The following is a 23790-nucleotide window of genomic DNA, read 5'->3' as shown; positions in this document are numbered from 1 at the left end:
GTGCGCAACTCGTACATACCCATAATTACACTTTCTTACTTATGAAACTGTATCCTTGTTTTTGCTTGTAGAGGACGTCTCAGAAGGTTTTGTGCTGATGCATGCAGCTTACAAAGAACGCACTGCTAGCTGTGAAAAGCAAGTGTACGAACTGTTGGCTCAATTTAAAAGGGGGGAAATGACCAATAAAATTACTACCCGTTCTGGTCGCACTTCAGGTGCGCGAACCGAGGAAAACATCTTTAAATCCGTGATCTCATCAGGGAAGACCACCGAAGAACAACTGCCCGACTAGAGAAATTATCCGGGCTATCATGGACCACCGTTCAGCGCATTTCTCCCGACGATTTGTTAGACGCAGCGAGCTGCTGCCGAACTACTGCTCAGACTGCTTACTGAGTATTTACTGAGGATCGTCGCGCACATGGCCCTCAGTGTTTGCCGGTGCCTAGCCTTTACCCAGAGGAGTTCCCAGAGCACAAACGGGGGATCCACACACTATATTCTCGATTTGCCTTCCATGGATTTGTTCCATGGATTTGTTCCATGGAACCATAGAAAAATACAAACATTATCCTCATTCACAAGAAAGGGGACTCTAAGGACATTAAAAATTACGGACCAATCAGCTTACTGTATGTTACGTATAAGGTATTTACTAAGGTAATCGCTAATAGAATCAGGACAACCTTAGACTGCAATCAAGGAAAGTATCAAGCAGGGTTTCGGAAACGGTACTCTACTATCGATCATATCCATACCATCAATCAGGTGATAGAAAAATGCTCGGAATATAACCAGCCCTTATACATAGCATTCATTGATTACGAAAAAGCATTTGACTCAGTTTAAACCTCGGCGGTGATGCAGGAATTGCGAAATCAGGGGGTAGACGAGCCGTACGTGAAAGTGCTGGAAGATATATATAGTGGCTGCACAGCAACCATAGTTCTGCATAAAGAAAGTAACAAAATTCCCATAAAGAAAGGTGTTAGGCAATGAGACACAATCTCCCCAGTACTATTCACAGCTTGTTTAGAGGAAGTATTCAGAGGCTTGGAATGGGAGCAGTTAGGGATAAGGGTAGATGGAGAATACCTCAGTAATCTGCGATTTGCTGATGACATTGCCTTGCTAAGCAACTCGGGGGATGAACTGCAAATAATGATTGATGACCTAGACAGAAAAAGTAGAAAGGTAGGCTTGAAAATCAATATGCAGAAGACTAAGTAATGTTCAACAGCCTCGGGAAGGAACAGCAGTTTCATTAGGTAGCGAAATACTGGAAGTAGTAGGCGAATATGTCTACTTAGGACAGGTAGTAACCGCAGATCCGGACCATGAAAAGGAAATAACAAGAAGAATAAGATTGGGATGGAGCGCATTTGGCAAGCACTCGCAGATTATGACTAGCAGCTTACCGGTATCCCTCAAGGGGGAAGTATACAACAGTTGCATCTTGCCTGTACTCACCTATGGGGCTGAAACGTGGAGGCTAACCAAGAGAGTTCTACTTAAGCTGAGGACAACCCAGAGGGCTATGGAACGAAAAATGGTAGGGGTAACATTAAGAGATAGAAAGCGTGCAGAGTGGGTCAGAGAAATAACTTAAGTTACCGACATTCTAGTGGAAATTAAGAAGAAGAAATGGACATGGGCAGGACATGTAGTGCGAAGAGAGGATAACCGATGGTCGCTGAGGGTAACAAACTGGATTCCAAGGGAAGGAAAGCATAACAGGGGGTGGCAGAAATTTAGGTCGGCGGATGAGATTAAGAAGTTCGCAGGGGTCAAGTGGATGCAGCTAGCACAGAACCGGGTTAAGTGGAGAAATATGGGAGAGGCCTCCGCCCTGCAGTGGGTATAATCAGGCTGATGATGATGATGATGATGATGATGATGATGATGGATTTGTTTCGGTTCTGTTGTATGGAAGAATAGGAACTTGAAGTACAAGCTTTTTTACAAAGTCGAGAAAATCAAACACAGTAGCCTTGTATACATGAGCCCGACGCAAGCGGGTCGAGTAAAGGGGAGTCGGTTGTCGGGCTGAGCCAGCGCGACCCATCCGGGTTTACATGAGCTCGGTTCTGTCGGGCAAAGATCGCCGCTACACCGTGCGTCGAGCAAGTGAACCAGACGCAGGCGGGAGAGGAGGAAGAGGAGGATACCTCGCTCACTCGCGTGTGCGCGCGCGCGCTCCGACAAACCCCGAAGACCGCCTGTGGTATACACGTGGAAGATTTCCAATGGCTCTCTCGGACGCGATGTTGACCTCCATATTATGTTTGCATCAGCTCTATTTCGTGGCACTTTTAGCGTTTTGGATGAATGCGCACTAGATGGTGCTTGCCGTGGCGCTGTACCGCCAACATGTTCGCTTGCAACGCTTCCGAAGGCGTTCATCTCAGTGGTCTCGTTCGAGACTGAGCGCCAGTTGGTCCGACCACGAAGTCGCGTCATGTTTGGTTAGTATTGCATTTACTTGTTCTTACATAGCATAAATATCTGATATAATATAAGAGATGGGATATGGCCCCACGTTCTGAACAGTGAATTGACGCACGAATTCGATCACGGTTTTTGGAAAGCTGAAAATAAGGGTAGAAAGGGGCCTATATTTCGGTTAGGCGTGTTCTGCATCATGATATTTATGTATATGAATGAATATGCAGAATGTATTAAACATCCTCCCACAGGTCTTAGCTGCATGGCGCCGAAGGAGAAAAGGCGAAGGCTGTGGGCCATAACCCGGTGCACAGATTGATGGGACACCACCGTCGGCGAAAATTTCGACGTAAAGACTGGCGAGAAAACTCCAGAATGTCGCTTTTGTGAACTAGTCGCAATGCTGCTGCCGTACATGTCACCCGATGAGATTTTTGTGAGAGCTCCGATTCCCGTCGACAAAAGGATCGCGATAGCCTTGTACAAGCTGGCAAGCTGTTGTGAATACCAGGTGGTTGGCAATCAATTCGGCATTCATAACAGCACCGTGAAAAAAGTTGTGTACTTCACTGTTTGAAGGCACCTGAAAGTCAAGTACATGAAGCTGTCATCGGCGCAAGAAGCTGCGGAAATAGCTCAACGATTTGAACAGAAGTGCCACATGCCGCAGTTATTTGGAGCTATGGCCGGCACCCACATTCCTATTACTGCTCCGAGGAAAGGATACAGGGATTAAATTAGCCGCAAGCAATGGTCATCATACAACATGCTAGGAGTGGTGGACGCCCACGGCCTGTAAGTTTACCTACTACCGTAAGCTTACACATTCAGTGTGCTGCAGGTGTGTGTTACTAACAAAATGTGAGAGTTTGTAAATGTTGAAGAACATATTTTTTTTACTGTTTATAACCGCCACAAAACGTACCACTACCATTATGCAGCCCTATACAGGCCTGATAAATGTTAAGATCTGTGCAAAATATTTTATTTGTAATCATTGTACTTTTCTGTGTGTGTGGGGGGGGGGGGGTGCAAAACGAAATCAACAATAGGCATAGTATATATGTTAAAGGCCTCAAGTAAGCAGTGAAATATGCACAACAGCTCTTTCATTCGATAGAAAATATCTTGTGTTTTGCATTTGATCAATGTTTGGGCTCCGCTGTGTTACTGGAGCATGTAGAAGTGCATTTGTATTTCCGTATTCAGAAAGAATAGGATAATTTTAATTCACAATGAAGGTATTATTCACCAACGGTCCGCACTTCTTGCTCCCAGCAGCTGACATATATACAAGTGAAAACGTGCTTCATACTGTTTCCAAGTTTATTTGTAGTCGACGTTTCAGCAGGAGCCCTGCCTTTCTCAAGACTGAGGGTACATGATTCTTGTTCGTCTTCTTATAGTGTTGGCAAAAGGTGATACAAACAGAATATGGGCACATACAGGTGAACCAGCTGGACACGCACAACACACACATACACACACAGGTGCGGAGAGCAGGCTAGGCCCAAAGGGTCAGCCACCCAAGGCACCGGCCGCCGGGAGTCATCTGTATACAATACACAATACAGGCAGCCGCGGAACAACCTTGAAAAAAAAATAAAAGAAGAAAACAGGTGGGGGAACGTGTTTGCTGCAGATGGTGAGAAAATTATTTTTCTTGTTCTCACTAAAAGATGGGAGCGCCAAGCGTGATGAAAAAAAAGGAAAGGCTCCACAACCAGGTGGACATTGCTGGTTAGAAGAACCTGACAGCGGCGACTAAAGTTCGAGCAACTCGCGACGAGAGATGAACCTCAAAGAAAGAATAAGAAGAAAAAAAAAATAAATATGTGGGACAGTGGAATGGTGAAATACTTTGAGGTTTTCACTAAAAGATGTGAGTGCCAAGCATGAAGAAGGTTTTTGCGAGAAGTGGGATGTGGAGAGTATCAAAGAAGCGGGAAAAAAAAGAAAAGGGGAAAGAGAGGGGAGGGAAAAAAACCGAGGAAAACTGTAAAGGGATAATGATTGATATATGTGCTTAACATTAAACTTTCAGGGCTCGTAAGGACGACATTGCCCCAATGTTTTCATTTATCCCAGTATTAATTGTCCTAAACTTATATATAGAGTATGACACACGCTGCTGCCTCTCCCGTGTATTATTGAATCCCCCCTGAAGAACTGTTCGTTTGACTGAGTCGAATGAGTGCTGTTTCTGGTTGATATGTTTTGAAAAAGGAAGGTTGGGCAGAGAGCGGACATGAGCACGGTGATTATTAAACCGCATTCGTAGAGGGGTAGCTGTCTGGCCAATATACTGCATGCGGCATACACCGCATTCTAGGAGATATATAACGTTTGAGGCATCGCAATCAAAGTTACCATCTATTCTTCACTTAAAATTTGACGCTGTGCTTGTTGCGCAGCTTGATGTCTGCATGTGCCTGCACACCTGGCATCTACTCTTTCCGCAAGGCCGGCACCCCAACCGCGGGAAAAAGTATTCCCTGAATGCTTTTTCGAAGGGACACAGAGCACGGCACATGGCAAAGAATTCAGCCTTAAAAATCACCAATGGACTCCGAATACGGGGAGAGATAAACATTTGGACATGTACCTTAGTGCCTTCCAGAACGATGTAATCAGGGCTTATAAGGACTACAGACCAGGGAAGCATTGAAGGCGCTCAGTAGACGGAAAGATGTGGTCATCAAACCGGCAGATAAAGGAGGCGGCATAGTGGTAATGGACAAGGACAAGTATATTGAGGAAGGAATTAGACAACTCTCTAACACTAAATTTTATAAACACCTAAAAGCGGACCCCACTCTAGAGCATCAAAACTTCATAGCAGGGACCCTATTGAGCTCGCAAAAAGTGGGGACATCTCCCTGCGATTATGCAAAGCCCTGACCGCCTCACACCCGTCGCCGGGCCGATTCTACATGCTTCAGAAAATTCATAAAAAGGGTAATCCTGGCCGCCCTATAGTATCTGGCATCGGCACAATCACAGAACCAATCTCCAGTTACACTGACACATTAATTGGACACATACCTGAAACACACCCATCCCACATACGTGACACAAACCACTTCCTTCGCGAAATAGCAGGTCTAAATCTTCCTCAGGGGGCCTTCCTTGCTACCTTAGATGTAGTCTGCCTATATACAAATATCCCGCATTCTGACGGAATCAAACCTCTAATTGAGGCCTATAATCAGAATAGGAAGGAAGGATCCCCCACTCCAGAAGTCCTAGAGGTATTGACAAAACTAGTACTAGAATACAACAACTTTGAATTCGACAGTGAACACTACTTACAATTAAGGCCCCCGCCATGGGTACAAAAATGGCCCCTACTTATGCTAATACCTTCATGCATAGCATTGAATTTGAATTTTTACTTACTTCCCCTATTAAGCCCACACTATACAAACGCTACTTGGATGATATTTTCTTAATTTGGACTTACACAGAACAATCACTCCTACATTTCATTGAAAACTTCAATCTCCTCCATCCTAGCATATCATTCACGCACACATATTCCCGAAACAAAATTAACTTTCTGGACGTTGAAACTGCGGTTCATGAAGGTTCGCTCACCACAAGCGTATACAGAAAACCCACGGACCGACAACAATACTTACATTTTCAAAGCTGTCATCCTCATTACTCAAAAACAAGCATTCCATATTCTCAGGCTCATCGATTCAAAAGAATTTGTTCCCAAGATCAGGACTTTTCACGAAACGCAAAACGTATGCGGGAAGTCCTGAATAAACAACGGTACCCTCCAGATATTGTTGACGACGCAATAAAAATGGCATATGAACTCAACCGAGAGGAAATACTGGAGGGACGTCCACGAAAGGAAAACATAGAACGTCGAACAAGCCTGGTACTCACCTACACGAGTAACCCCCCCCCCCCCCCCCCCCCAACGTGAACAAAATCCTAAAGAAACATTTCAACATTCTAGAACAGAGCGAACGTCTCTCCAATATTTTCACGACTCCTCCCCAGGTTGTCTACCGACGACCGAAAAACATCCGCAACATCCTAGTCCACTAAAAAATAGGTAATAACCCGCGGTTGGGGTGCCGGCCTTGCGGAAAGAGTAGATGCCAGGTGTGCAGGCACATGCAGACATCAAGCTGCGCAACAAGCACAGCGTCAAATTTTAAGTGGAGAATAGATGGTAACTTTGATTGCGATGCCTCAAACGTTATATATCTCCTAGAATGCGGTGTATGCCGCATGCAGTATATTGGCCAGACAGCTACCCCCCTACGAATGCGGCTTAATAATCACCGTGCTCATGTCCGCTCTCTGCCCAACCTTCCTTTTTCAAAACATATCAACCAGAAACAGCACTCATTCCACTCAGTCAAACGAACAGTTCTTCAGGGGGGATTCAATAATACACGGGAGAGGCAGCAGCGTGTGTCATACTCTATTTATAAGTTTAGGACAATTAATACTGGGATAAATGAAAACATTGGGGCAATGTCGTCCTTACGAGCCCTGAAAGTTTAATGTTAAGCACATATATCAATCATTATCCCTTTACAGTTTTCCTCGGTTTTTTTCCCTCCCCTCTCTTTCCCCTTTTCTTTTTTTTCCCGCTTCTTTGATACTCTCCACATCCCACTTCTCGCAAAAACCTTCTTCATGCTTGGCGCTCACATCTTTTAGCGAAAACCTCAAAGTATTTCACCATTCTACTGTCCCACATATTTATTTTTTTTCTTCTTATTCTTTCTTTGAGGTTCATCTCTCGTCGCGAGTTCCTCGAACTTTACTCGCCGTTGTCAGGTTCTTCTAACCAGCAATGTCCACCTGGTTGTGGAGCCTTTCTTTTTTTTTTTTCATCACGCTTGGCGCTCCCCTCTTTTAGTGAGAACAAGAAAAATAATTTTCTCACTATCTGCAGCAAACACGTTCCCCCACCTGTTTTCTTCTTCTTTTCTTTTTTTTTTCAAGGTTGTTCCGCGGCTGCCTGTATTGTGCATTGTATACAGATGACTCCCGGCGGCCGGTGCCTTGGGTGGCTGACCCTTTGGGCCTGTATGTGTACAGCTGGTTCAGCTGTATGTGCCCATATTCTGTTTGTAGCACCTCTTGCCAACGCTATAAGAAGACGAACAAGAATCATGTACCCTCAGTCTTGAGAAAGGCAGGGCACCTGCCGAAACGTCGACTACAAATAAACTTGGAAACAGTATGAAGCAATTTTTCACTTGTATGTAACCTCTATCAACCAATTACGTCTATTTACTTATATATATATATATATATATATATATATATATATATATATATATATATATATATATATATATATATATATATATATATACTTTTTTGCTCATACAAGTTTCTTTACGTATCATGCCGAGCTTCCGGTTTCGCCCATGATTTAACGGCCCTCAAAATGACGGAAATTTACAAGAGGAGTGATCACCTGCTTCCCCAGGGCGACCGACTGTTTGAAGGAAAAACATTCCGGTTCATGCTACTGGCAGACCCAGCATACCCGCACTTGCCATGGATCCTTAAGACCTACGCCGGCAAACTCACAAGAGAACAGGAATCATTCAGTGCATACCACAGCAGTGTACGAAACTATGTAGAACAAGCATTCGAGAGGCTAAAAGGACGCTGGCGCACTTTGCTAAAGCGCACAGATATATCATACAAGTTTGTGCCAACAGTGGCTTTGACAGCATGTGTCCTCCACAACTTTTGCAAGGCTCGGTCGGAGGAATACAGCGAACTGTGGTCTGGTATCGTTTCCGATACAAACATTCGCCAGCAACAACCTACGTACAGGCCACATACAGAACTACAGTGCGAAATTAGAGACTGCCTAAAAGACTATTTAGTGAAACACTTTCCGCTCCGTTCAAGTTCTTTTCAATGAAGCATGAGGCTTAACCATATTTCAGTTACACAAACAGAACTTTATTAAATATTGCAACAAAATTGATATAGATTTGCGATTGCACTGAAAACTAATCACATATTGTCAGTCTTGTACTCTCGTTCTTTTGCCGTCTGCTGTAATGAACACAAATGAAAATAGTAAAAAAATTGCATTTAACTTTCACTGTTTTCGTGTACATCTGCTTATTTGTGGGGTTGTGTTGTGCAGATCAGTTCGGTTGCCCTGTGACGTATTTTGTTGAATGTGTATGCTGCCCACCTGCTCTGCTCGTATGTACATTTGTTCCTCAAACGTTGGTATCTGGCGTCCCTGTTGATGTGCAGCGGGCATGTATTGTTACTGATGAGGAGGGGGGTTTGGGGCTGTTGTGAAGCGGTGTGCGCATGCTGGAGCATGTATGGCAAGGGGGATATCTGCGCCTGTACGGTGTTAAGTAAGGCTTGTTGCTGAGTGAAAAACTGCGTCATGAGATCTTGTGCTCCTTGCAGAAAAGAATTGGTCACGCCCTCCAAAAACCCTTTCATCGTTTCTTGCTCTTCGCGAAGGAATTGTTGCTCGCGCTGAAATTGCAGTTCTTCTCGCTGCTCCCGCGAGGTAATATTTCTATTCGTGGCTGAAAGGAGATCTTCAATTTCGGTCCCATGTTGGACGGCTTCTGCATGGCAGCGCTGACGGTGGTGAGCTTTTCGCTGAAAAAGCGCAATGCATTTTTACATGCGCATACAACAGCGCATATAACGAAGGGTTGCTCTCGAAATGTAGCTTTCTTTATGTTCTCGCACAAAGTTTAAAAGCAAAGCACTTTGTATCTTGTTATAGCTTTAGCACAATAATGCTTGAATACATATTACTGCACTGAGCAGGAAAACACGTTTTAGATTTAGGTGCGAAACGCTTCTATATAGGTCTTCATTACCGTAACCAGCGTTGAAGTACTGGATCACAAATGGCTTGTGTTTGTTGCCCCACCTCGTCCTTCTTTTACCTGTGTATAAAAAAATGCTGCAAACTCGTATTCCCAATGCTATGTATACATCCAAAGGGGAGATTCAATAAATGCCTCATCCTGAAGTTGAATTCTTTTCCTGTTATCTATGTTCACAGAGTGATGTTACATATACTTACGTGCATTAAGCTCTGAAAAGGTATCGCTTTCCTCTTCATTTCTTTGAGTCTGCGGTGGATCATTCTCAGAGGGATCTGAAACAAGAAAATCCATTTTATTCAGTTTTAAACCGTGAGGATTTATGCATAAAAAAAAAAAATTCTCAATAATGCATGCATGTACGTTGCAGGCCTCACTAAATTAAGAAAAGAACGTTCTCGTTATATGTCAGCAGAAAGAAAAAAAAATGTCACGTTAACAGTAATGTTAACGTTAACAACACAGGGCTTGGCAGAAAAAATAAACATGAAAAGAGCATGAGCTCTCCTCTATGCGCGCGGTCCCCATGTTCCCGGCGTGATGATTGCTCTCTTTCCACTTTTTTGTTTAATGTAAAACTTGAAAACATCATATGCATTTGATAAACTGAACCATCGGCGTTGATTATCTGCGTCGTATTAGACGGACGACACATTGAAGTTGGCTTGCTGGCCTAATCGTACGGCAAGCTGAGCCAAAGATCCCGCCTCCTGTGCATTGTGCGCGTTTATGTATAATTGCCTGGCGGCTCACGTGGCACAATAATGGCTTAGCAGAATGTCCGCGATGTTCGGGTGACTAAAATTATAGCTTAGTGGGCTCGCGTCACCAAATTAATGGTGCTTTTCTGCAATGGTGCTACAGTGCGGATTTTATGCGTAGCATGTTTTTCCGTTGCTGGGCTGCCACACTTGGTGAAGCAGCGATTTCTGGGACACGGACTGTGGGCCGCATAATTTTCAAGTGCGTCACTGATTGCGTTGAAATCTGCATAACATCTAGCACAGAACTGCTAGTCGCAACCTGCGCCAGACGTCGATGGGAAGTCAAACCTTAACTCAACACGTTCAATGATTTCTCACGACTGCATGGGTTGATATTTTTGGAACCACCTGCAATGGCCGTATTTTGATGAATAAACAAAAGCAGTTAAGATGCTGGGCTGCTGCGCAGGAGGGGAGCCCACAGAAGTGCCTGGCCCTCTCCCGCTGTTCCTCCTTAGTTTCAGCTTTCTTTAGAGCTTTTCGAGCGGACGCATACAGGCTTTTGTAGGATGCGTTTGGGACAAAAAGGGAGGAAACAGTTGGAGTGCAGCGAAAGGCCGATGCATGGCGAGGTTGAGGTTAGGTAGCAGATTGGAGCCGGCGTGGAAAGAATGCCTCCGTAAAAGGAAAAAAGAAAATAGTATCTACTGAAGGAGGGCGAGCTAATAGGATGCGTTCCGCGGACCTTTCCATTGTTTGCAGGCCCTCCGACTTTTTGAGTCACCGCCCCGAAAGACCTACGGCATCGGACCAGATGGGAGCACCCCACGGGTGTCGCGCGGACGTTCTTGCTCTTTTGACCGAGTTTTGCGGGAGCGGCAGCATCAAACGTTTTCCAAGAGAATACTGGGGAGCGCAAGGGTGGAAGCTGGCGTGCAAAACCACTGCCTGCGGCGGACAGGCGCGCGCTATCGAGGTACGCGGTCGTTACGTAAACGGGAGTTCGAGCGGCTATGCAAAATGCGATAAATACGACACTACGAATGCGACTATAGTCTGAATGCCACTTCACTGGGAATAGATGTAGACCGGAGTAGTTAATAATTCTGCACCAGGACGATTTTGTGTGCACTTTTGTACACACAAAAGTACACTGAAATAAAATGCGTCGACACCTTTTACTGCAATCTTTAACTGTACTCATGAACGAAAGAAATTAAGGCGAGCTTGTAGGTATACCAAAGCTGCTGCCGAAAGCACCACGTTTTTTTATTATTATTGCATAATACATGCGGCATTTTAATGAACAGCTAGATTTGCTAGCACTGTTCTGTGAAGCGCAGTTTTTCTCTGCTAAAAGCAACGCTTGCTATTGCTCTTGTAGGTTCCGGCAGCAATCTCCTGCCTAGCTTGAGGCGCGAAAAGCTTGCGTAGATAAGACAACCGCACTAAAAAAATACACCCGTCGCGGTCGTTCAAGGGGGCCAACTGAAAGGAAACTCACCTCAGGAGTCCGCGTAAGATGCACGCAGATATGCAATGAAACTACTTGCCATTTTGGGCGCTGTTGATATCGATCTGGGTGGCTTCTAAAGCGGAATCGACGCCGTGCTCGGAAGCCTGAGCAAGTGGGCGATGGCTCAACAAATCGCTCATGCGGGAGAACCACTTCTATGTAGACGGGGAAGCTCCACTCTTGTTCTGTTCTAGCAGCTCCTAAAAATCGAGAAACACAATATAATTACCTGGGAGGATGCATACAGGACGCCTTCTTCAATACTTACAAAAGTAAAGCCTTTCTTCAAGTTTTTCCAGCATGTACGCAGCTGCTCCCATGTCAGGTCGTAGCCCATCGCGCGCATCTCGCATTCAAGGTCTTGGAATACGTCGTTGTTTCGCTGACGCTTACTATCAAGAGCTTTAATAACGCTTTTCGCTTCTATAAGCGCTAAAAAAGATAGGATGGCATCATTGGTGCACACCGCGCGCGCGCTCGCACTTGCCGCCATTTTGCTGAATAGGGGAAAAAACCTGGGCCAGGGGGCGCTGCGCCACTCTGTGCGTCAGTGCCCTCCATGGAGATCCGGTCAAAACCTACGCGCAGTGCGGCCGCGTCGTCTGCTCCGCGCTGCTCTCCAGCACGTGTTTGCGCGCGCGCGCTCGGTTGTTTCTCTCCTCCTCCGGCCGCATTCTGGCCGCCGTCGCGCCCAACAAAGGGGGCAAGAAAAAAAAAAAAAAACTGGAATGAAAATGTGACGGCGCGCTTTTTTGCAAAACTCGTGAAAGTGTTTTTCTCTCTTCTCTCTTTCGTGTTGAAACGATCGTTGTCGGTTTTTTTTTTTTAGGTATCTCGTACCGCTCCTATTTGTAACTGGCGGTGCCGCAGCAGCCATCGCAGAACCAAGTCGGCATCAAGAAACTGATATTATGTCATTAATGCCATCACTCGGCGTTTATAAAGGGAAAACACATACGTTAATCGTCCTATCCTCATACGCGATTCTGCTTCGGGAGCTCATAACTGCGCATTCGCTAGGGGAGATATCTGAACTAGGGATTGCACAGCGTAGCTGTGGAATTAAGAAGACGAAGGTTTACTTGGAGAGATGTCCCCGCCTGCATGAAAAGTCGTCAGGCATTTCCTCGCTCTTCGTCTCACGGAGAGAGGAAACTGCCGAAAGAATGGCATGCCTCGGCTTCTCGTCAGTGATCCAGGTCATTAAGAAACCTCTCATCGTTAAAGGTAGATAAGTCATTGATTTCGGATGGCAGCGCCACAGCAGCGAACTCCCCCTGAGCGCTGTCAGCAGGAACCAAAGGGTAAGGCGGCATGCTTTGTGCCTTCGTAGGGAACGCGTCCTAAACGCGCCGAAAGCAGGCACCACGGCGCCGGCAGCATCGCCTAAAACGTCTGTCCCCAAAGAGTTGAATAGGCCCCTTTCAAGTGAGCAGTCACAAATGGAAAGGAAGCTCCCCAACCAGCGCCCTGACACTCGTCGCTGTGTACACGCGTATCAATTCTCAACGAGAAGGCTGGACCCTTCATTCTCTGAACAACATGGAAGAGACATCAAGAGGTGCCGCCTCAAGTCCTTCAAAGTACCTGTCGCTTGCCTCTGCCTTCGAGTACCGAATTCGCGTTCATGTTTTTTTTTGTCTGAGCCTGCCAACAAGCGCTCTTTGAAAACAATGTCCGCGGCGATCAATTAATCATAATTTCTCACTTTCGAAAGCACCGGTAAAAAGCGTGCCTCCAGCCAGCCTCTCTCAGCCGGGGCACAGAAAAAAGCAAAAATAAGAAACACCACTGGCAAAGAGCGCCGGCTCTGCGCACACAGACGCACGACCATCCCCCCTCGTCCTCACTCTCCTTCTCCCGCTCCGCTTGCACGTGCGGCTGCCTGTAGCACGCGCTCCCGAGCGAGCGGGCTGCGCAGACTCCGCAGACAGCCGCGCGCAGCGCGGGCGCGGATGCGCGTAGGTTTTGTAGTTCCTCTCCGCTCCGCTGGAAACCGAGCGCTGGCGTCGCGGAGCAAACTCCAGCTTTGGTTCCCTATGAGGAGACCGGAAAAACGTTACCCCAGAAACCCAGAGCACAGAGATGGTGCCTGAATTTTTCCGTCGCGCAGCCCCACCAGAAAGGAGGAAAGAGAGGAGGCGCTGGGCCAACGCGGCAGCGTATACATGCTCCTTGCGCAGCGGGTAGGGTTGAGCCAACCCACCCCCTGTAGTCGGGCTGGCGGGACCCGACCCGACGGTCTTTTAGCTCGACCCCTAGCGTGTACATGAGCCCGATAGCCGGTTTTCAGCTCGACAGGCCTCCCGACCCGACTTTGTCGGTCTCATGTAAATCCCCTGAGTGTGACAACAGCGGTTCCAGGTGTATCAAAGCAGCCGAATTTGCAAGGTGCTTCCAACGATGGGATGAAAGATTGGATAAGCACTGAGTGAGCGTACCGTATGGCCGCAGTGGCCCTTTTACAACAGTTTCGGCCCACCCGTCATCGAAAACGGCGCGGATGGAAAACACGAGAGCGCAAAGCCGGCCGCCTCTACGCACGGCCCAGATACTCACCGCACATGGTGTCCTTGAGGGGCACGCGGACTAATCGTAGTTTGTCGAACATTCCAGCAATTTTCAGTTGGACATGGTAGGAGCGCACATTGTCGCGCGAGCTGGAGGATTCGCTCTCTTCCTCTCTCTGCACTCCTCTCCTACCTCTGAGCTTCGAACGGGGTTATCTTGTAACGCTCCGTGCCATGATTGTCGGTTCTAACCCGGTCTTTAACAGCGAAAGCAGGCAGGCTTCGGCTTCGAAGAAGTTGTGATGAGGGAGCAGTGAGCTCAAGTATTGTTCGCGTGCCAGGTCGAGCAGCCCTTGGTGCTTAGAAAGACTTTGCTACTTGGAAGTCGCCTCTCTCTTTTGTAGATACTGTTCTGTGTTGTTTGTTGTTAATGTTTATAAAGCTAAACTTCGTCTGTTGCCAAGAGTTTGTCGTCCTTTGTGTCTCCGTGTCAACTACACGTTGCCCGCCAAATTGACACGCACCTCGCGAAGAACCGGGATGCAGAAGAAGAGAGAATAAAAGCTGACCTGGTTTTACTGGTACTTTGAAGGAGATTAATGTTCCATTTGAAAGGAAGGATGTATTAAATTAGAAAAAAAAGGTCAAGCTTTTTATCAGGAACTTTCAGTTAGTTCTTGGTCCCTGTTCGTATTCAGTGTCATGTCCTGCTAGGGGCATCAGTCATCAATTGCCTCAATAGTTTGCTCGAGCAAATGGTGACCATATTCACAAGATATTGTTTTCAATACATCCCAATCATCGTCGAACGGTCTAACAAACAAACCATACAAAATATAACACAATAATTCATGTAAATAAACATAAAAGGGGTCCCAAGATACTTCCTTTAGAGAACACCCGAAATCTCACCCAGAACACTTGTCTAAAGTCCATCAATAGCCGCCCATTTTATTGTTAACTGTGGCACGTTGAATTCGGCCGAGGCAAATTTGTTTGGCACTCCTCAGTACTCCACACTACGGCCGCTATCCTGTACACAAATCTCACTATGAAGCGCCATTGCGTGCTTGTCATAAGTAACGTTCCCCATACGTCTTCGGAATACGCGGTACGTTTTGTCGCTGTCCTCTGTGTTTTTCCACTCTAGTTGCAATGTCGCAGTCATTAACGCGGCGACATGGCACAACCATGACTGGTGCTAGTGATGCATGATCAATGGCTTGAGGTATTTATGGACAAGCGCAAAATACCCCCTCAAAAGTCGCACGTTTGGTTGGCGCTTCATTTCCTATCAGCTGCGGGCTAACGTGATGACCGAGTTTAAGTACACAGCTACTACGACAAGATCGCTGCCAACCGCCAGCGGGGACTGCACATGCTCTGCCTACTGGGTGAGGGCTAACAGGGAAATCGTGGCGTGATGAGTGACACATGACATGCTCCAAATTAGACCCACTACTTTTTGGCCACACAGGCACCCTGTTTATGCAGCATGGCTTTGTATCTTTCACATGTATGCTAATGAGTGTGAGATATAACAGATTGATTAGGCAATGAGTAGCAGAGTGCATTTCTTGAGATATAATTTGATTGAAGTTTTAGTGTAGGCACAAATGTTTGATTAACTACCAAGTTTTGTGGAGCGGGGCTCCGACGACCTCTGGCGCTGCATGGTTGTACACAGACACAACGCACAAAAGCGAGAATTGGGCCAGGACTTTCACGCAGATGATGCGCATCATCTGTGTGAACGTCTTGGTTTAATTCTCTTGTGTGTGTGTTGTACTTGCGTATAACTATGCAGCGCCAGCGGTCGCCGGAGTCGTACAGCCAAATAGCCCGCTCGCAAGAACTACTGAGCTGGGCTCACAAATTCTTAAGTTATAGGAGTATATCAAGGTTTCATATTTTCCTTAGGAAATGCCTGGAGAATTTGCAAAATGGGCTGGCTCTGTGAAATTCATTATGGTCACTCCTGAATAGTTGCCTCAGGGTGAAGCAAGGTTTCCTCGCTGGAAGACTTTAGCGCAGCCCCAGATTTAGTGTTACTAATTAGGCCTGCATTAACCAAGCTTTAATTGGTTATCATTATTTCAGATACAATATCTTGACCAAAAAACAAGATTCTCGCACTCTGACAAATTTATTTAGGTATAAAATGAAAAAAAAAAAAAAAAAAAACTCATGAAAACCTGATAAGCAGTTTCAAAGATACGGCTGGACTACGCAACCACAACTCAGTTCAGTTCAGACGTTCAGTCGTGTCCGACTCTTCGTGACCCTATGAACCATATCACGCCACGCTTTCCGGTCTCTCACTATCTTCCTAACATCACATAACTTCATCTACAGCGCCTCGAGGATGTCATCTAACCATCGCGTTCGCTGCCTACCCCTACCCCTTCTCCGGTGACCCTCAACCTTTCCCAACATCAAATCTTTCTCCAGCGACTCCTCTCTTCTCATCAGATGACCAAAGTAGCTGAGCTTTAACTTTAGAATTTGACCCTCCAGTGAGCAGTCAGGGTTTTTGGTCGACAATATCGACTCAGTTGATGTTCTGGCAATCCAAGGAACTCTCAAGAGTCTCCGCCAGCACCACAATTCAAACGCGTTAATTGTTCGGCGGTCAGCCTTCACAGTCCAACTCTCGCATTCATACATCACAACTGGAAAGACCATAGCACGAGTTATACGGATCTTGGTTGGCGGACTAATGGCTCCGCTCTTTACTAGGCGGTCAAGGCTAGCCATGGCTCTCTTTCCCAGAAGCAGGCGTCTTCTAATTTCAGGGCTGCAGTCTCCTTTCCGGGTAATCTTCGATCCCAAGAAGAGAAAATCTGTCACAGCTTCCACTTCTTGTCCATTGATGCTCCAGGGCTTGATAGGGCAAGACGCCATGATCTTTGTCTTTCTAATGTTCAGTTTAAGCCCAAACTTCTCACTCTCTTTTTGTACGCGCATCAGAAGTCTCTTGAGTTCCACTTCACATCGCGCTTATTTCGCATGCTAGCAAGGTGATGTTGAAAATCCTCCTAGGTAGGCTGCAGCAGTTTGTGAATCGGGAGCGTCCGGGCGTGCAAGCTGGGGTTCGCAAGGGCAGAGGAACTAGAGACCAGATTGCCAATCTTCGCTGGATCATGAAAAAGGCAAGAGAGTTCCAGAAACCAATCTACTTCTGCTTTATTGATTATGCGAAAGTGTTTGACTGCGTAGATTAAAGTAGATTGTGGCAAGCTCTCCAAGAAATGGGAGTTCCAATTCACCTCATCTGTCTCCTCAGGAACCTGTATGAAGGGCAAGAGGCCACAGTCCGAAGCAACCACGCTAGGCAATAAATTGATTCTGAGAAAACAGCCCTAGAAGGTTGAAAGAACGCCAACTCGTTTTTCAACTAAATTTTCACGGTAGGCTCACAGCATGGACATTTGAAGAACTGCTAAGTTTCATAAGATCTGAGCTGGCGGGTTCTCAAGGTACGTGAGTCACATGTGTCCAGGCCCGGAGAATTTGCAGGATTTGTCGGCATTGTGGTAATTTTTTATAGGTATCACAGGGCAAGGCAAGGACCATTTTCTAAATTTCTTTGCTTTCTAAGTTCTGCTGTTGGAGAAGTTGGAAGTGTTGATGAAGTCGCGGTGTGGACGGCTTTCGCTTCCGTGCACCGAACGCATGTTGCATCATGAGCGACCATGCAGCAATTGATTTGTTGGCATTTCGGGCGATTGTAAAAACAGCGATCTCAAAAATGGTTAAGGAAGAGAATGCACAAGGACTGCCAACAATGAGTACAAACAGTCGGAGCAGCTGACCCGCGGGGGCAGAAGCCAGTATCAGTTGCCTGATTCCCCACCTTCTCGAGGAGCATGTACATTTGCAGGCTTGAGTTTCAGACCTGGGAAACTTGAAAGCATCTCTTCCACTCAGAAGTGACTGCTGAAGTGATCAAAAGAAAGCATAAGAATTCACAACATTTTCTGTGCCGGCTTGATATGTAATTATTATTCATTATTTCTATGATGAATTAGGCATAAATAATTATAGAGGGATAGGTAATAAAAACTGAATATACTCTTCCGAAAATCTGCTTTTTTATTATTTTTCCGTTTTAAAAGGCTGCATCCCCCCCGAGGAATTTATCCACGGTGCTGCTTTTATATCATGATTGTTTGGAAGGCAAGAAAAAAATCTAGCGTGTTGATGCTGAGGGCAGATTTCGCATGTGATAACAGTTTTTGGCTTACAGTAGCTGGTATTCTTCCATGATCTCCAAGAAGCAGTGCGGAGCACACAGTACGGCCTAGAGCAAATGAGCGATGCTCAGTCTGTGTTGTGTGCTTCACCAAGGTCATGGTCGCAGTTTGCTCAGTCATATTACAATGAAACAGGCTCAACACTTTTCTGAAATTATCAAGTTCAAAGGGAGGTTTAGTAAAATGAGTTTTTGGCCAAGTTTCCACGTAACTGTTTTTGTTTCGCCAACGCATGGGAAATATAAAGATTCTGCCACGGATGCGCGCAGAGAAGAAAGGAAGGAACCGTCAACATAGAACATTTTCACACCGTGTGACACATCTTATCAAATGGCAGAGAAAGGTCGTATTCTGCTTTGTACAAGTAAATTGAAGTATTTCTTACGCAATAATCACCCCCTTTTCTTTCCTGCAGCGGTGGCGTAGCGGTAGAACATCCGCTTCGCATGCAAGAAGACTAGGGTTCAAATCCTGGTGCTGCGCAATTCTCCACCGGATTAAAAAAAAAATCGGCGTGTCGATGGAATTGTATAATCATTTTTGGGGTGCGACCTGATGCCGGTGAACACCTCCGGCAACGCACTCCCTCACCAGAACAGGAGTTGGCCACCCTGGTGCAGTAATTGGCCACAATCTCTCATGATAAGCTCCATAAAACCCCGGCCCTCAGTCACCAGCGGCTGCGGAACAACTGACCACGGCGGCGGTCAGACCTGTGACGCAGCAGGGGGTGCTAAGAATTCCTGGCTCCGCTGGACAGGCCGCCATTGGAAACTGACCCTGGCAACGTTTAACGCTATAAACCTAACTAGTGAAGCTAGTTTAGCGGTGCTGTTAGAGGAACTACAGGGTATGAAATGGGATGTCATAGGGCTTAGAGAGGCTAGGAGGCCGAATGAGGCATATACTGTACTAAGGATGGGCATGTACTGTGTTATCGAGGTTTACCAGAGAGGCGACAAATAGGAGTATGTTTCCTTTTCAATAAGTATATAGCGGGTAATATAGATGAATTCTATAGTATTTAATGAGAGGGTAGCAGGCATCGTAATTAGGCTTAATAAGCGGTATAAACTCAAGGTTGCACAGGCCTATGCACCTGCATGTAGTTATGATGACCAGGCAGTTGAAAGCTTCTACGAAGATGTACAATAGGCAATGCGAAAAGTAAAGACGCAGTGTACTGTCCTAATGGGCGACTTCAATGTCAAAGTAGGGAAAAAGCAGGCAGGAGACCAGGCAGTAGGTGACTATGGCATTGGTTCTAGGAATAGCAGGGGGGAGTTACTAGTTGAGTTTGCAGAGCGCAATAACTTAAGAATCATGAATACCTTCTTCAGCAGAGCAATAACTTAAGAATCATGAATACCTTCTTCAGCAAACAGAACAACCAGAAATGGACATGGAAAAGTCCTAAGAGGGAGACTAAAAATGAAATTGACTTCGTAATGTGTTCAACCCCCGCCATTATGCAAGATGTAGAGGTAGTCGGGAAAGTGCGATGCAGTGACCACAGGATGATGAGGTCCCGAATTAGCCTGAATCTGAAGAAGAAACACAACAGATTAGTAAGAAAGAAACCCATCAACGAATTAGCGGTGAGGGGGAGGGCAGAAGAATTCAGGATATCGCTACGGAATAGGTATTCAGTTCTAACCGAAAATGGCGACATTGCCCTAGAAGCAATTAATAATAATTTCAGAGATATCATTACTGAATGCGCGGTAGAAGTAGGCGGTAGGATAGTTAGAGAGGATGCCGGTAAGCTGTGTAAGGAGACGAAAGATTTAATTAAGAAACGCCAGAGTATGAAAGCTTCCAATCCAACAGACCAGATCGAATTGGCCGAGATATCAAAGCTAGTCAATAAGCGCAAAGTGGCCGATATAAGGAAGTATAACATGGAGAAAATTGAGCATGCTGTAAAGAGCGGAGGAAGCCTTAAAGCGGTAAAGAAGAAATTGGGCATAGGCAAAAACCAGATGTATGCGATAAGGGACAAGGCGGGCAACGTCATCACGAATATGGACAAGATAGTCAAAGTAGCCGACGAGTTCAACACAGATCTCTACAGTAGCCAAAGTAGTCAGGACCATAATGAAATTGGCGGTAGGGAAAAACAGTCAGACATTCCACCAGTGACGAAGGACGAGGTCAAGAAAGCATTAGAAACTATGAAAAGGGGGAAATCAGCTGGAGAGGATCAGATAACTACAGATTTGCTGAAAGACGGGGGGAATATCGTGCTAGAGAAACTGGCCACCCTGTATACGCCACCCTGTTCCTGTACAATCAGGTCGAAGAGATCTGCGTACTCTTTCTTTGTGTCCGATAGCTCTATCCATCTGTGTGGAATTTATGTAGACGCTTCACGAACTGTGAACACGTTTCCTCGTTCCGGGGACTAGCAGACCTGATTTTTTTTCTGAACCCTTCCTCTGTCATACGGAAGCGAATCATTAGTGCTTGCCGGAGCTTGTTGTAGTCCAAGCACTCGGACGCAGACATGCGACTAAAAACGCTGAGCGTTTCGCTGCTTAAACGCTGACTAAAGGCTGTAGCCCACTGGTCGCGAGGCCAACTCTGACACTCAGCGACGCGCTCGAAACGCATGAGGTAAGTGTCAAAGTCGTCCGTGCCCTCATTAAAAACCGGAAGCAGCTCGGGCGGGCTTATGCGTTCGGGCCAAGCAACTTGACCATTCACATTTTCTGACCTTGTCTCTCTGGTGCTATTAGCGTCAGTTGCCGGATTATTCGGTAGGTCTCGTCGGAGCATCGGTAACTCCTTTTCTTTTTCCATCTCCGCTATCCGGGGTTGGGCTTTCTGCGACCCTAGTTCATTTTCTTTCTCCATCTCCGCCATCCGTGACTCCTTTTCTTTCTCCATCTCTGCTATCCGGAGTTGGGCCTTCTGCAACTGCAGTTCTGCGTCCTCTTTCCGCCGCGCACGTTAGTCATTGGGTTCTTCTCTACGACGAGTGCGCTCCTTATCTACTCATTCGAGCAGCTCCTTACCCTCAATGCCAAACGTTCGGTCATACTCAACAAGTCATTCTTACCCTGCATCAGCCATCTTAGGGGTGAAGCGTTATGCAGTGCAAGGTCACCACACTAAATTTTTTTTTTCGCCTACTCCTCTTTCTCTCACCGACACTTGGTTGACCAGTCCTGTTTACGGACGCCAATTATGTCACAAACCCCCGCCTTTACGGCCAAAACAGACGCGGGATTCCCTTTACGGTTACTTGCCGTCCCTCTATGACTGTTGAGAACACATTTAAAAGTTAGGCAGGTCAACCAATGAAGTACGTGTGTCGGTGGGTGATTGAGGAATAGGTTCAAAAAAGGTCACTTTCTTTACGAACAATTGAATGTTTAGTAGTCCAAATTACTCTGCATAATAATAGAGTACAATGGAAAATATAAAGCGCCACGACAAGATATTGATAAAAGACGACTAGATAAATGACAAGAGGAAAACCCGGCAATGAACAAAACGCTGCGATAAAAATGATAATAACGCATGCATTCCAGATATAATAAGTGTGAGCAAGGGTTACGTAGAAAACACAGCGAAAAAATACTAAGTCCGAGTAGGGTTAAAAAATGGCGAATATAATGTTCGAATAAACAACAGTCTGTGGCGAAATGGAACTCTATCGAATTTCTTGTTGAGGCGTCGAAGGCTGGGTTGCTCGGTTTTAGGCGACCGTCCAGGTGAGGTGAACGATGCGTCGATCGCGGGCCCGATGAAACACAATACGCATTCCCGGAGCGGCCGCGAGAGAGGCCCCGAAGACTGAACCTTCCCAGAACACACTGGCGCGGGAGTGCTGCTGTATGCGTTTTTATGCTCTCGGCTGCCTACGAAGTGCCCGCATCAAGGACGCGCGGCCGGAGCCCCATCGGCAAGTTGAATCCTGCTCAGAGGAGTAGCGAAGTACCGTGAATTTGGCTCTATATCTGAGGTAGAAGGTCCCACAACCTCCATTGTATAGGTGAGGCAGCTTGTGACATAGATATTTCCATTTTGTTGGCACATGGTTTTTATGGACAAAGGGCCTCTGTCTCCAAGAAGAAATTATGTAGTTCAGTCGACATTCCTTGATGGTGTGGTGAATGGACAGCTTAGCTTAAAGCTCTGTGTCAAGCTTCTAGCTTGCATATCAGCTGTATTTCAGTGCAGTTGTGCGAGACGGCATGGGAATTGTTGCCATTGCAGCTCTCGTTCCCTGCGCCACTACAATGCCCGGGGGATCCACATTGCAATCAACATGGACATGTGCGATCACCTACGCTTAGAGTGCCCCGGCTGCCACTTTCCCTGCCCTAAGTGTGGCTCATCAAAGTGCGGAGATAAGTGCCGCAGCAACTGGAACTACACCTTCGAGCAGGTTGAGATTGATGAACGCCCTGACGTTGCCTATGGGAACCCACTGTTGTCGTAGAACGCCCAAGTCTCCCTCCAGTCTCCTCTTTTTTTTCCATTAGCAGGTTTTGTTCTAAACACACCTGGAAGAATTTGTATAGTTGTCTTTTTCATGACGAGCAGGGTACTGGTCCTATCCCCTTTTTTTTTTTTGACACATTTGACTGGTTCACAACTCACTTTGTATGTAAATTTTCGTATTAAATTTTTTTCATGTTTTTCACCACATCTGACTGCTTCAAAACTCACTTTGTAAACTTCTGTACTAAAGTTTCTGTTTGCAAAAGTCTTTCCGAAAGCAAATGTAATTATTGCTTGGAAAAGAATCTTTGAAATGAAGTGGGAGTGTTAAGCTGGTAACTTTTAATAACATCTTGCTACATGTTTTTAAGCTTCGTTGACACGGTTGGCCTTCATGTAAAGTTGTGTTTCATTTTTGATGAACATAAAGAAAAGAGATGCAAAGTGTCTGACTGTGAAATGTTTATTGCGCAATGGACAACAGCAATGAATATCAGCTTATCATTCAGGTTCTTTGCCAATACTTGGACTGGTAAGCATATCTGACAGGCTCATTTGGCTTCTGGTTTTACACTTTTATAAACAAAGCATGACCAGAAAGCAACAGCACTCCTTGCACTGTAATGGCTTTTTACCAGTGTCTACAGTACTTCATTACTTGGCGGTACAGTTTGCTGTACTATAGGCGTCATTTTAATTATTTATTCTATAGTCTGATAGGCAGTATGACTCAGGTTCTGTTCAGGATCTCTTTGTATGTGTATTAGTTACTGGCAGTCATGCACGTAACTAGGAAAGGACGTTTCAGGCAACAGTAGCTACTGAATGGCATTTGTTGATGCCAGGTCATGTTTTGAATGACAATTGCGCCATGATGCAACATAGAGGAACAAAAGGATATAGTGGGGTAATTGGGACCGCAACTAACTTGCTCGGTGCTTGGAAAGTTTCCTGAATTCTGCTTTTTGTTGACAGTGCTGCAAAGTACTAGAAAGATTACTTGACTTCCGCTGTCATCAGTCTTGTGACGAGTGGCAC

The 23790-nt window shown here is 45.9% G+C and overlaps 1 pseudogene; it reads right to left on the bottom strand.

Annotated features, from left to right (window-relative positions):
• Positions 1-8460: 8460 nt before the first annotated feature.
• LOC146203688 (uncharacterized) lies at positions 8461-14100 on the bottom strand (annotated as a pseudogene).
• Between the last annotated feature and the right edge of the window lie 9690 nt (positions 14101-23790).

This window comes from Amblyomma maculatum, chromosome 1 (genome assembly GCF_055883805.1).
Source record: "Amblyomma maculatum isolate TAMU_Amacu chromosome 1, ASM5588380v1, whole genome shotgun sequence".
Lineage (NCBI taxonomy): Eukaryota > Metazoa > Arthropoda > Arachnida > Ixodida > Ixodidae > Amblyomma > Amblyomma maculatum.
The sequence above is the reverse complement of the archived record's forward strand: the minus strand, read 5'-3'. Positions and strand labels throughout refer to the sequence as shown.